Raw genomic sequence first — 15000 nt, forward strand, 5'->3', positions numbered from 1 at the left:
GAGAAAACAGGCGAAGTCTTTCTTTGTCAGGTGTCTGGAACGACGATTACTAATTAGGCTGACAGGTATAGGAGGCAGGTGTAGTATAAGGTGGGATGGCTGTTTGTTTATTTTTTGTTGTGGCGTGTGTGTGTGTGTGTGTGTGTGTGTGTGTGTGTGTGTGTGTGTTTTGTGACCAGTAGGATGAACGTAAGTTTGAAGACGTCTGGTGGAGAGAAACACTATCTTGTTTCATCCATTCTCTTCCTTTCGTCTCGCTTTGCTTCTTTCTATCTGAAGAACAGCGTCAAACGTCATTCCTCCTCTCATTAAATGTCATTTGATCAAATGGCCGATACCCTCAAGTCTGATAAACTTGTCCTTGGTGTCTTTGTTATAAAATTTGACGTTCCTGGATAATTCCTTCGCTCGTCTGTCCCTTTCATCCTGTGCCGGTGTTCGGGCCTCCTTCGTGAAGGTGGTGATAACATCAAGCCCCTACGACAAGGCCCGGCCGCTGCCTGTGTTCCTTTACGAGCCTCCACGGCACGGTTACTGCTTCCGTGTTAAAGACCAGTGTTTGCTCCCCCGGCGCTGCGGAGGTTAGTGCCCTCACCGCCAGCGTATGGGCCACTCCGTCCCTTCCCTGCCAGAGTCTGGACTCCCCCAGCAGGCGCGCCGTTTTTTCACGTCCACAAAGGAGTGATGGATCATAACAAGCTTTACGGACTTTCAGCTGAAACATATTCCCCGTACATTTCTTTGTTTCCGTGTCAAATCCGTGTCGTGATGTCACAGTTAGGTATATAACTTTTACAAACATTAATTCTATTTTTCTTTGGAATGTTCGATCCAGGAATATTACCTCTTTTGCATTTATATTCTTTGTTTTCCATGCCGATATTTTATCCCCCACCCTCTCGCCTCCCGTTAAAGTTTCCCTCTTAAACTCAACCCGCGACTGATCATTTCACGAGTTGGGGGTTTTCCCGCCGTGCCCGCGGCGCCCGGCCTCGGTGTGCGCCGGGAGTCATTGTCGTGAATGTGTGACTGGGGCCTAAGGCCACGTCGTTCAGGCTTCGTGCCCCTTCTGCCCCCTGAACCTTGGCCTATTGAATATGTAGTACTTTATAAACCTTTCCTGCTTTTATTCCTTGTATTTGTTTTTACTTTGAAATGAATCATAAGAATGTTGCGTAAATCCTTCAAACAAACTACTATATTTTTTATTTTGTTTAACGTTTTTTATCCACATTTTAGGACAATTGTCGATATGAATATTACACAATATATAATTCATATCAGTATTATTTCCGAAGTGAGTGCTGTAAATTTATTGTTATCCAGCACACAGCCCCAGGAGTGATCAGGTTAATCTGTCCTTTTCAGGGAGGTGATCAGCGAGGCTTTATTCATTGCCTCATGGCCGGAGTCTCGGGTGGGGAATGACTGTGTCACTTCCAGTTTAGTATCCTGTGCATGGCGTGTGGCTTCCTTCTTCATCCATTTTTTTTTTATTCTCATGTTTTCTCATGTAACCTCCTGTTCCTCTAACGGCATTGCTTCTGCTTCTTTATTGTATTTTTCACTGTGGTCTTTGTAGTGATCTGCCATAAGCTTGTATCCACCCTCCACAGCCCAGCCAGATTATGTTCATGGATCAGAAAAGAAATGAATGATTACAAAACGGTATCAGGAGTCATCAATATAATTTTTAACTTGGAATATATTGCGTACTATTGAGTTGCTTGATACAAAATGACACAATGCACTTTTTTTCCGGGATATCTAAAAAGCAAGGCATATCATTGAAGCAGCCTTCCCGTAGTAGAAGTTAATCCGAACACGAATATATCCCTCAGCTGTTCATCGATCGTTTCTTCGTTGCAAGAGGATTAATTGAATGTTACCTCCCGCAAGTGCAGGAATTTTTATAGTCTGTTCCGCAGGCCACTGAAGGGCCGAACGAAGTATTTATATAAATCACTAGACAAGGCAGCCTCGTTATAAGCCAACAGGTTTTCTCTTGCCTGCTGTTCTATGTTTCGCTGTTTCCTTATCACCTCCTCCTCCTCCTTCTCCTCATTCTCCTCCAGCTCTTCTATATCATACATTTAATTAAATTTCCCCGTTACAATTAATCTACCTCACCTGTCTTCACCTGGGGAACACATGAGCTGGAATTCAGGCCGCGAGGAATAACACCGACGGGTCCATTGTCTTCGGTGCAGCGCCCCGCGACCAACCACACTCCAGGAAAATTATGATGGAAAAGAGATACATATATGAGGATACACATGAGCCAGAAAAAGAGGTGAGGGGAGAGGGGGGAGAGGAGGCGTAAAAGGAGCTGGAAAAAAAAGTAAAAGATGACATGAAAAAAAATAAGGGGATGGGAGTAAAGAGGAAGTGTAAAAGGAGCTGGAAAAAGAAAGGAAAAGATATGACATGAAGAAAAAGATAAGGGGAGGGGAGTAAAGAGGAGGCGTAAAAGGAGCTGGAAATAGAAAGGAAAATATATGACATGAAAAAAGGTATAAGGAGGGGGGGGGGGGTTAGAAAGTAGGCGTAAAGGAGCTGGAAAAGGAAAGAGATGACATGACAAGAGAACATTTGGAGGAAACACAACTACGCAATTGAAAAATATATACAAGTTAACGGGAATGCATGTGACAGAGTATCAGGTGATGGATTTAAAGAGGAAAAGAATCAGGAGAAAAGGGGAACGCGAATCAACCTTATGTGCACTAATGGAGATGCATATACCAAAATAGATGTAGATAATTCAGAACAGGAGGAATGGGATGCTGATTAAGGAGAAAGAGGTGGAATATGGGTTGAAATATGAATAGGAAAATGTGGCGGGGGAAAAGAATGATTAATCTTTAAGTTTAAACACTTCGAGAATGACATACGAGGGAAAATCCACACGATGATACATATGAACGATTGGTTGAGTGGGAGACGAAGCTACAAGGAAAATGATGTAGAGGAACGGAAGAAAGAATTGAATAGAAACATGCACCGAACACAATGGACGCGTCGGTGTTATTCCTCGCGTCCTGAATTCCAGCTAATGTGCTCCCCAGGCGAAGACAGGTGAGGTAGATTAATTATAACGGGAACAGCAGTGGGTTAGCAAGGTATATAGATAAAAAAAAATATACATGATACATACGAACAATTGATTGAGTGGGAGGCGAAGCTACAAGGAAAATGGTCTAGAGTAAAGAGAAAGAAATTGATAGTAAAATGTATTAGTACTCGTATTTGGAGCAGCAGTGAACTAGCAAGTTACATAAAAAAAAATATATAAATCGTAACACAATGCACATTCATCGAAGTATGACGCGAATAAAATATACAAGAGGAAAAACAAAGTGTAAGTGATAGGAGGCGGAGATTAACATGGGAATTGCTGGCTGGAATTACAATTGTATAAACCGTTGTAGCTGATGCGATTAAGGAATCAACGTGATGAATCTGCAGGGTCAAAGACCTCCATTGCTTTATGGCTATAAGATTATAGAAACGTGGAAAAATGAGCACACTAGGGAAGGAGGACTATAGGAGGAGGAGGAGGAAGAGGAGGAGGAGGAGGAGGAGGAGGAGGAGGAGGAGGAGGAGGAGGAGGAGGAGGAGGAGGAGGAGGAGGAGGAGGAGGAGGAGGAGGAGGAGGACTACATAGTAATATACAGAAAGAACTGATACCAGATGATCTTTTGTTCTGTAGCGTGGACATCTAAGTACGCGTGGTAGGACACGAGAGGATGGAATAAGGCTCCAGCCCATCCACCTTGTACGTTATAGGAAACAGGGCATGGCTATTTTACAGTAAAGAATTAAATATGGAAATACCATCTTAAACTAACACTGCTGCGGACTTATCTTAAAGGTAAATATATATCAAAATGGAACCGATTTTGTTGTGCCGCTTCTTATTTGAAAGCTATGGAAAAATAGTTGAGACCTGTTTCTCTAGAGTACTTTAATAATATCTAACGACGATGTGAAACTATAAACTTTTTGAGCTAACTTCTGAAGGCGAAAGTTTGTTCCAGTGGTCGACAAATTGAATACTGAAACAACTTCTACGTGCTAGTGTGTTACATCTTTGTCCCTTTCATTTCATTTATATTCCGCGCTTTGTTTTTATTCAACAGCCATTCTGGATTTCCATTTTCGGAATTATTTAGTACTTTGAATACTTCAGTCAGTCCTAATTCTTTATTTTCTGGAGTTTGAACTTATCGAACCGACTTACACATCCTTCGTGCAATAAAACAAGCAACGTAGGGATTTTTTTTTTTTTTAGTCGGTCATCTTTGTACTCTCCCGTAAGTTTTGATCCTTGACAGAATTTGGTGACCAGAATCAAATGGTAAATGTGGCCTCACAGAAGCCATTTATATATTTTTTAATTATGTCTGGAGATTGGTGAGCGAAATTTCCTTAAAGTTAAGCCTAACATCATGCTTGCTTTCTTGCTTGCTGCTGTGCATACATGAATCGCAAATTTGAAGGTTGCTACTTATTATGATATGTTTTTACGTCGTTGAGTTCTCCTACATGCATGCCCTCGCATTTTTCTATACCAAAACACCTTTGCCACTTTTCCTTTATTCAATACAGTGTAAGTTCATTTAAGTCTCTCTGGATATTAATTGAATTTTATGTGCATGTTTTTCTGCACCCTTCGGCTTAATTTGTACTCAGCGAATTTGGCTACTTTTGACAGACATACATATACATACACATATTAGAGAGGAGAATAAATATAAAAAAGAAGAAAAAGAAGAAGAAGAAAGACATAAATGAATAAGTAAATAAATAAAGAAAAGATTGAAAGAAAAAAGAACAAGAACAAAAACAAACAACTACAACAATTTATAGTAGGAATAATCGTGTACAATAAAGAAGTCTACCGTGAGAAGGATGGCCTGCAGGAGATAACTGGAGCCTGCTGTGAGATGCACGGGTGGTAGGGCCTGGACGCATATTCACGAGAAGTAGCACAGATTTTCAGCCCCGCGCCTCGCTCCTCTCTGATTCGCCGGCTGGCTCTCAAGCTCCGCCCACCTCCTCTGCGCCTCTCTGCCTCTGGTTCGCTGTCAGTGTCACACACACACACACACATGCGAGTGTGTGTGTGTGTGTGTATGTGTGTGTGTGTGTGTGTGTGTGTGTGTGTGTATGTGAGAGAGAGAGAGAGAGAGAGAGAGAGAGAGAGAGAGACCCATGCAGCCTCTGAGAAGAAAAAAAGCGTATCCTGAGCTTTATTGATTTGAATCACTGTATGTAATCTCGTTATATTTAAATACTCCAATGCTCGTATCAGGCAGGCACATGGCTTCATCGCACGCATCGCTCCATAAAGCTTCGTACACGGTCATTACTTCAATTCCTCTCCTGGATTTTTTGTAATTTTTTTGCCTTTGAACTGCTTCCTTTAAAAAAAAAGTTATTATGAAACAGCGAAATACATTCTAACGGAGTGCTTTTTTATTCTATGGAAAATGAAAAACAAATACCTGAGCTTCCTTGTTCGGTGAGGAAAGTCAACGATAAAGCAGAAGTAAGCCTGTTTGTAGCAGTTTGCATCCGCAGTTTTAGTCTATGGGAACTTCACTTTTCCTCTGTTAGTTATGCAACATGGGCAAATAATTCACTTGCGCAGCACAAAAAGTCAACTATTTGTGAAACCCTCTCAGTCTGCCTCTGTCTGTGTTACTTCTTGGTCTAATGAAGAAGCTCAGTTTAAGCCGCTTGTGTCGTAGGTTCACAGCCTCTCATAAGCAAAGAGAACGGCACTGGCAAGGTTTAAGTTTCCTCGGAGTAGATGATGATGTGATTGTATAAGCTTACGTTACGTTTTCATTATTAATTAAAATATACATAATAGTCGGTATTACTAAGAAGCTTATGAGGTACATAATTTGAAATAATATCTCATGATGGGAGCCTTAGTTGTGGTTGTGTGTATCGCCTTAGAAGTTTGACAATACTAATACCACAAAGCTTACTATTGTGTGAGCCGAGTCTTGGTGTCTGTGAGAGGGCTAATATGAGTCTTAGGAGAATCAACACGAGATTACTGTTACGGAACGAGATTATTGGCCGGATTGCCCCTTATATCCCAGCGAAGGAGTGAGTGGGCGATAAGACGACCCACGAGGCAGGCGGGGAGAGGTGAGCCGGAAGGCTAGAAGAGAATAAGGTCACCGTGCAGTTTATTAGTGTTTCTTATTGATAGTAGTGATAATAGCAAAGAATCATATTACAAATACTACTACTACTACAACTACTACTACTACTACTACTACTACTACTACTACTACTACTACTACTACTACTACATTACTTCTACTACTACTAATGATAATAAAAACGGACATAAGGTGCCAGGAAGCCCAGTTGTAAGGAGTTGAGTTTATTCCCGGCTGGTTTCGCTGCCGAGCGTCCTGAGTACCTTCACATCTCATGCAAAACCACTCGCCTTCTCACGCCTCATTATAACTAACTAATAAAATGTGAAGGATAAATAACAATAATAATAGTAATAGTAATACTAGTAATAGTAATAATAAATGACTCCTACTACTACTACTACTACTACTACTACTATCTTAGTAGTAGTAGTAGTAGGAACATGGTCAATATTTGGCAAAGTTTGGCAGTACTCTTGGCTGCAGCTCATTGTTGGCACACACTTGAGCCGGGAAGGGAGACTCCACGGCCCTGACAACCACTCAAGTGCGCTTCGATTACCATGATAAACAGATTCACTATTGTAAAGATTTTGGATTTATTTAGCTTTGAACTCTAAAATACATAGGGCCGTATTACTAAACATTTCGTCGCCTAAGTACAGATGTTTGACAAGGCTTTCGTAGGAGTTGTGGGCATTTCCAGGAGTAGTTTTATGGCCCTGGCGGTAGTCTGACCCTTCTTCTGTGCCGTGAATCTAAAGAAACACTCATTAGAACCCGACTGATCCTCTCTTTGACCTTGAAAAAAAGCTGATGTGAGAACCGAAATTGTCTTATAATACCGACCATATTGTTTTACTAAGCCATGGTACAATAATTGCGGACCGAGGGGAGCGGATTCGTGCAGTACCGGCATTTCGTGTGCTCGTCATATCGTCTGTACCGTCGCTTCCTCTGTGCGTGCAAGCGTCCGAATGTGCGTGTCAGCGTGCCTGAGTTTTTCCTAACTAGAGTTGACTGATCGTACTCAGCATATCATTCTGAAGGTTTTGAGCCAGGGACTTTAAGAAAAACGGATCCGAAACACTAAAATAAATATAATAATTAAGAAGAGAAATAATATAAATAGTGCATGCACACGGCTTTCTCTTTAAGTAATCTTTCTATGACCTTACAAAGCATAGAATTTGAGAGCTCTGAAATTGCAGACCTCGCAAAAAGGTGCCGTAAAACACACGCACACTCCCCCCACCCCCATCCCCTACCCCACCACACATACACACACACACACACACACACACACGAGAGAGAGAGAGAATTTAAATATTTAGGAAAGGAGTTACAGGGAGGTGGAAAGGAGAGTTTATCGCGTAAAAAGTTGAGCAAGTGTGAAAAATCTATTTATCTCACTTGGGAGCTTTACTTTCTTTGCCTGAGAGAGATTGCAGGCAGGAAAATAAGGGCCATATCCTTCAACATCTCGGCGCCTAAGCACACAAATTTGACAAGGCTTTCGTAGGAGTTGCGGGTATTTTCATAATGGGTAGTTTTATGACCCAGGTGGTGGTCTGACTCGTCCTTTGTACCACGAACCTAAAAAAAAAAACCCATTTGAACCCTATTAACCCGTCCGCTGCGACTGGCACGGATTTGGCTTTCACTGGTAGCCTGGTAACATAATAGTCCCAGGTCTTTCTCTGCCTATGTGGTGGATAGTGGAGTGTTTGCCATGTGGTATTAGTGTGCTGTATATCCCCTCCCAAGGTCCATGACTTTACATTTTTCTTCGCTGAATTGTAGCAGCCACTTTTTGTTCCATTCTTGTAGCTTGGTGTACTCTTCTTGTAGGAAATTCACAGTCAAGGGATTAACCTAAAAAAAACCCCGCTCATTTGAACCCTATTAATCTTCTTGTCGCCCTTTGGAAATCGTTGATGTGAGAGGCGGAAGCGTCTAAATATACCGACCAAAGACCCTTAAGTTAGGCTCCTATCGCTGTGGTGCTTCGTCCTGTTCGTCCATATCGCGTGCGTGTTTATATCCGACAGTCACGTTGCTGCCGACTTGAACCATTTCAGACGGCGCGCACAGTGAAGCGAGTTTATTTTTAATTTATAGCAGAGAAAAAGCACACTTTCAAACTACAGAGAGAGATGTTTGGTGAAGATGTATCTCTCCCTTTCTTCAGCGTGTTCATAGATGATACTTGTTATTTTATTTATTTATTTATTATTTTACAGCAGAGGAGTCAGTTCAAGGGCATAAAATAGGCAACATGTGAAAAAAAAAGCCCGCTACTCACTGCTCCTATAAAGAATTAGAGGAGTGCCCGAAAAACAGGTCAATTTCGGGAGGAGAGGCGTCCGGAAATGTATTTATATCGTTGCTGTTAAACGGAGCCACACTAACGGGTCATTAAACAAGTGTCCCGTGTCAGTATGTGTCCCTCAGGGTCTTCAAACAAGTTTAGGTTTATACGCAATGATTCACCTCACATCAGTCGCTATTCTGTTACCATCGATAGACAGCTACGATAAGTGTTCTGGCTATAATGTGTGGGTGAACATACACATAGGTGGTTAGTAATGGATAAGCTACTCGTATGAATGATTACTTAACCGCCGTAAGCCAGTCCCTTTTTATAGACGTTTTCCGGAAATTCAATCAGCTTCAGATACTCGCCTAAGGATGTTTAATTTCATATGCATTTGGTAACTATCCGTCAATTCTGTTCCTAAATATTTTCGTAACGGACAAAGAGACAGACAGACAAACAACGACGGCAATGTGTTCACGCTCTTTACTGTTGATAATGTTTAGGAAAAAGAAAAGGATATGTTCTGTGGTGTTGATTCAGTAAATGCAGCGCGCGTGACATGGAGACATAAGTTGGTATTAATTGACACTTTCGCTTCTCACATCAACTATTTCTAAAGGTCAAAGAGGGGGCCAGTCGGGTTCTAATGAGTGTTTCCTTAGGTTCACGGTACAGAAGAAGGGTCAAACTAACACCAGGGTTATAAAACTACTCCTGGAAATGCCCACAACTCCTACGAAAGCCTTGTCAAATATGTGTTCTTGGGCGGCGAAATGTCTTATAATGCAGGAGGGGGGTGAGGATGATGGCAGGATGGCGATAAGGAGCAAATGACTCACAAGTATTACAATGCTGCCCCAAACCTGTCAGATACTTGCGTGGGGGAAGAGGGAGGAAGGGTCTGTAATCTTTTTTTTTTTATATAATGTAGGAAACAGTTCAAGGGCAGAAACAAAATAAAACACAAAAACGGCCGCCAAGCACAGTTCCTATAAAAAGATAATAGTATAAAATGGTCAAGAGTAAGGAGGGTCAATTTTGAAGTAGTGTCTAAGGTGATACGTAGAGGAGAGCGAGTCTTGCTGCCGCCCATGAACCAAAATGAAAGGTTCAGCTTTATTGATTTATTTTCTCTTCAAACCTTTTTTTTCAGTCTTCCTTCGCATATAGAAAGCCCTTCATTTCCTCTTCGTATTGTCGTTCTCCTCTTCTTTCTCCTTCTTTCCCTCCACCTTCTCTTATTACTCCTCCTCCTTCTCTTCGTTCTTTTCATTCTCTTCCTACTCCTCCTACTCAAACTCACTTCTCTCCTCCTACCCTACTTCTTCATTTTATTTTTTTCTTCTAAGTTTCCCTCTCCTCCTCGTCTTCTTCTTCTTCTTCTTCTTCTCCTTTTCCTTTTCCTTTTTCATTTCCTTTTCCTTTTCCTTCTCCTCCTCCTCCTCCTCCTCCTCCTCCTCCTCTTTCTTCTACCCTTCTTGAACTAGTAACTTTTTTCTCCGTCTCTTGTTTCTTTTCCAATCTCCCGCTTCCTGATTTTTTTGTGTCCTCTTGTCTGTTTTTGTGGGATCTTATTTCTTGCCTTAGTCTTCTGACGTCATCTGTTTTATTTCACTTTTATTCCTTTGTGTGTGTGTTATCCTCTTCACGTGGTTTGTTGACTTAAGACACTTTTTTTTTTTTGTATATACGTTTGGTATAATGTAAATAACCCACTGTCAGAAGTTTAACTGAACACAAACAATAACAAAAAAAAAAAAAAATATCAAACATTATTATTATTAGTTTATTTATCATCATCATCATCAGCTAATGGATACACGTAATACATAATATTATTGCGTTGTTGAATCTGCAGTCCCTCTTTATTTATTTTTTCTCCTGCAATCACTGCTTGAAATGGCCAAAAGTATCTATAAACTCCATAATAACTTCGCTCCATCACACATGCTACACATCCCATCACATTACTACCGTTTTATACGCAAATTTAAATGTAAACACTTACCTCCGTGGCCATGAATAACTATTTATAGAGGTAATTACTGACATCACACGCCCCTCCCCTTCCCCTCCCCCCTCCCGAACCCCCTTCCACCCCAGTCACTGTCCCCTCCCACCTCCCATCGTTGCCCCCCTTACTCCTGTCGCCTTCCCCCTTCACTCCCGTCGCTGCCTCCTACCCCCCTCGCTGCCTCCCTTACCTCCGTTGCAGCCCCCCTACCCCGGCCGCTGCCCTCACGCCCACCCGCCACTGACCCCCCCCCCCCCCCCTTCTAAGTTTCCTCCTCCTCTTACCCCTCCCCCTCCTCCTCCTCTTTCTCCTCTTCTTCTTCTTTTCCTTTGTTTTTTTTTATCTGCTTCTTCTTTTTCTTTTTCTTTTTCTCCTCCTCCACCTCCTCCTCCTCCTCCGCTGCCTCATCCCACCTGCCTCAGCCTTCCACAGCATTACCTCAGGCACATTGTTCACGGCTGAGCCTCGTCTGTTCTGTTCGTCTCTCCGACACTCGAATATTTTTTTGAGTGGCGCAGTGTTTCACTCTTCAGATCCATCTCATGTTTACTATGTTTATATATATATATATATATATATATATATATATATATATATATATATATATATATATATATATATATATATATATACAGAGAGAGAGAGAGAGAGAGAGAGAGAGAGAGAGAGAGAGAGAGAGAGAGAGAGAGAGAGAGAGAGATCCCTATTAATGATCTGATCCATTCGTAAACCTTCGTATATACCTGAATTAATGAGTGTGGTTGGCGTTAAGAACACCTGCTTCGGCTAGGTGATGATCAAGGGCTATTAGGAGTATTGGCTTTGTTATGATGCGCTCGTTTCTGATTTAATCTCTTAGTGGATATGACGTGAAATGTGAAAGATATTGGTTGCCTGAAGCTGTCTGTCTGTACTCTTGAACCTTGTATCTATTTGTTTTGATTAGAACAACGTTTACAGCGAACATTGATATTCCAGCTACACTTTTTGTTGGACTTAAGGAGGAGGAGAATAGGTGGTATTATTTGGTTTGATGAATCTTGTTTACACTTTTTGTTGGACTTATGGAGGAGGAGAATTGGTGGTATTATTTGGTTTGATGAATCTTGTTTACACTTTTTGTTGGACTTAAGGAGGAGGAGAATAGGTGGTATTATTTGGTTTCATGAATATTTCTTGTTTACACTTTTTATTGGACTTATGGAGGAGGAGAATTGGTGGTATTATTTGGTTTCATGAATATTTCTTGTTTACACTTTTTGTTGGACTTATGGAGGAGGGGAATAGGTGGTATTATTTGGTTTGATGAATCCTCCTTGTTTAGGGTGACAGTTTTGATGCAGGATCCACTATTCTTATGATCTTGCTCTCTGAAGACGAGATGAACATTCTTTTCAGCAGCCTGTAACTATGAGCAAGTCTAAACTGAATGATCCATGTCCTTCAGATTGGGATCAGAGCGCAAAATGACATCCATATCTCTTTCACAACTAAACCTGCTTAGGGTCGTGTCATTTAAATAATAATTATGTGATGGGATTAATTCCTCCTACATCCTGAATACTATATTTCCTGATGTTGAACTCCAACCTAATACACAGGGGGTCAGATAGCCACATATATATATATTTTCACAGACATGTTATCTTTTCATGGTTAAGTGTTGAATTGTTTCTCTTATGGTGAACCTCTACCCCGCAGGTCGGTATGGCGGTGAAGAGGCGCGGGCGGCGTGGCTGGCGAGGCTGACATCCCTCGTGCCTGTTCGGGGCATTACCAAGACGCATACCTCACGCATAACTCACCTGCGCGGCGGCCGTCCACGCTGGCCAGGTAAGCGGGCAGGTGTGAGTGTCATGGAGTTCACTTGCTGAATTAAGAGCCCCCCTGGCGTGAGCACAACAGCATCATGAGCAGCGCTCCCAGCACATGACATGATTATCTCTCACCCTCTCATGGTCTTCTTTAAAAGGCAGATTAAAAATATTTTCCCACCACGATTATTAAAAATACTGAAGCGAGGTCATGAAGCGTGTGGTAAACTTATATTTATTTTAAATTTTCTAGCTGGAAAAGTCAGGTTTTGGCGCGTGAATTCGTTCCTTTATCTCCCTCGTCAGCAAAATATCTCATGATAGTAAGAGAGATTTTCCATGATTTTCTGTTTATTATTTCCTTTTCCGTTTTTTCTTTGATAATGCATGCTTCCTTAGTGCCTCCAAAAATCAGTCTAGTGATACTTTTTCATGTTTTCTAATTAACAAGAAACCAGCACCGCACGGAAATTATTTTTATTTTTTCCGGTTCAGGAGCCAATATAAACAAAGCAGCCTAGATTTCGATGTAGACACGCAACGACTGAAACCTCGCTCATTACTTAAAATATCTGAACATTACCACCTAAACAAACAACAATACTGATAAAAGTATATCCGGTGAGGAAAAAATATATATTTACTGCCCACGATGGCCACTGTTTGTCACTTAGGTAATTTTCTGTTGGCCACGTTGGCTCAGCCCAGCGTCCCGAACTTGTGTCGTCGACGGTGAATTTATCAAGACCAACGTCCATGTAATTAAAGTGTGGAGGACGTGGAGAGAGAGAGAGAGAGAGAGAGAGTTTCTACATAAATCTTCTTGAAGGCTTGCCGTCTATATTTGAATGGACCGAGCTTATAATTTTCGTGTTTTGAACAAATTTAGTTATGTAATGCTAGAGTCATACATCCATGTCAATGACCTTGAGGGTCACCAAGAATGCCTGGCGCCCACTTTCAGGCGACAATCAGGGCTTATTGTAAAATTCGTCCGCAGCTGACATCCTGGGAGTACCCCTAGAATGATTTTATTCAATGATTTAGTCTTTACTGCAGGATAAACCTTCCTGATTTATGCAGCAGTTCCTCCGAGTGTAGGGACAGTGGTGCAGTGGTTAGCACACTCGGCTCACAACCGAGAGAGCCCGGGATCGATTCCCGAGCATAGTGGAAAAATTTGGGCGGCATTTCCGATACTCTACGCCCCTGTCCACCCAGCAGTGAATGGGTACCAGGTATTAATCGGGGGTTGTGTCCCGTCTCCTGGGATCTGTTCCCTTCTCCTATAATTCCTTCCCCTTCTGTCTCTCTCCGGCATATGACCACAGATGTTGCGCCGACTAAACGAAACTTTCCAACTTTCCTCCGAGTGTGACTTGCAGACGTTCGTTACCTGCGTGCAAGGCGAGGACAGTCATTAGTGGCCTCGCCGTTAGATACCTCGTGAAGCACAGTAGCGACAGACAGACAGATAGACAGAGATAGCCAGACACACATGAAGACAGATAAACAGATACAGACACACAGAAAGACAGACACACACAGGAAAAGACAGACAGGGCAATACAGACAGACAATCAAACCTCCATCCATCCTTACATACAGACAAAGGAGCAAAGCCGGCAGCCGTATTGACACTTACTGAATGATTCACCGTCAACACATCTTCCACCTTCATAGATCACCTCCGCTGGATCACGAGGCGTCGGGGGGCTATTACTGCGAAAATGAACACTTCCTCAGTTGTTAGATCCTTTTTTTTTTTTAATTTATAGTCACGACTGGTACAAAAAAAACGTGAATTAGCAGGCCCAGGTGAGGAATGAGGTTGTTGACACGGGAGAGGGGGATGAAAGAGGAGGAGGAGGAGGAGGAGGAGGAGGAGGAGGAGGAGGGCTGGAGGGAGGAAGAGATGGATGACGCCTTCTCTCCTTTGTTAATTTCCTACTGTGGTGACTTATTGGTGTTGGTGGTGGTTATGTATCTCTCTCTCTCTCTCTCTCTCTCTCTCTCTCTCTCTCTCTCTCTCTCTCTCTCTCTCTCTCTCTCTCTCTCTCTCTCTCTCTCTCTCTCTCTCTCTCTCTCTCTCTCTCTCTCTCTCTCTCTCTCTCTCTCTCTCTCTCTCTCTCTTCATTATTCCTCTCTTACTTTTCCTCTTTCTTTCTTTATCCGCCTCACCAACAGAATCTTCTCCTTTTATATCTTCCTTCTTTTCCTCCGTTCCCTTTTTTCCCTCCATCACTCCTTCCCATCCCTTCCATCCCCTTCTCTTCCCTTTCCTTCCCTACCTTTCCCTTCCCTTTCCTTCCCTTCCCTTTTTCCTCTCTCTTCCTCTCCCAATCCCTTCCCTTCCCTTCCCTTCATTTCACTTCCCTCTCTTCCCTCCCCTTCCCTCCCTCTCTCCTCTACCTTTCTCCCCTCTCTTCCCTTCCCTTCCCTTCCTTTCCGTTTCTTTCCGATCCGTTTCCTTCCCTTTCATCCTTTCCTCCCTATCTCCCCTCTTCCCTTCCCTTCCCATCCCATCCCATCCCATCCCATCCCTTCCATTCCCTTCCCTTCCCTTCCCTCCTCTCCCCTCCCTCTCTCCCCTCTCTCCCCTCATTTCCCTTCCCTTCCCTCCCTCACCCCTCCCTCACCCCTCCCTCCCACCTTAGTGCCATCGCC

The 15000-nt window shown here is 42.5% G+C and overlaps 1 long non-coding RNA gene across 1 annotated transcript in view; it reads left to right on the plus strand.

Annotated features, from left to right (window-relative positions):
• Window positions 1-15000, plus strand: part of LOC127003782 (uncharacterized) — a 187691-nt gene that overhangs the window by 148068 nt on the left and 24623 nt on the right. Inside the window, exon 4 of the long non-coding RNA XR_007757394.1 lies at window positions 12221-12352. This is a non-coding gene — a long non-coding RNA (uncharacterized LOC127003782). The remainder of the gene's footprint in view (window positions 1-12220; window positions 12353-15000) is intronic.

The sequence above is a fragment of the Eriocheir sinensis genome, chromosome 26, assembly GCF_024679095.1.
Source record: "Eriocheir sinensis breed Jianghai 21 chromosome 26, ASM2467909v1, whole genome shotgun sequence".
In the NCBI taxonomy this organism is placed as follows: Eukaryota; Metazoa; Arthropoda; class Malacostraca; order Decapoda; family Varunidae; genus Eriocheir; species Eriocheir sinensis.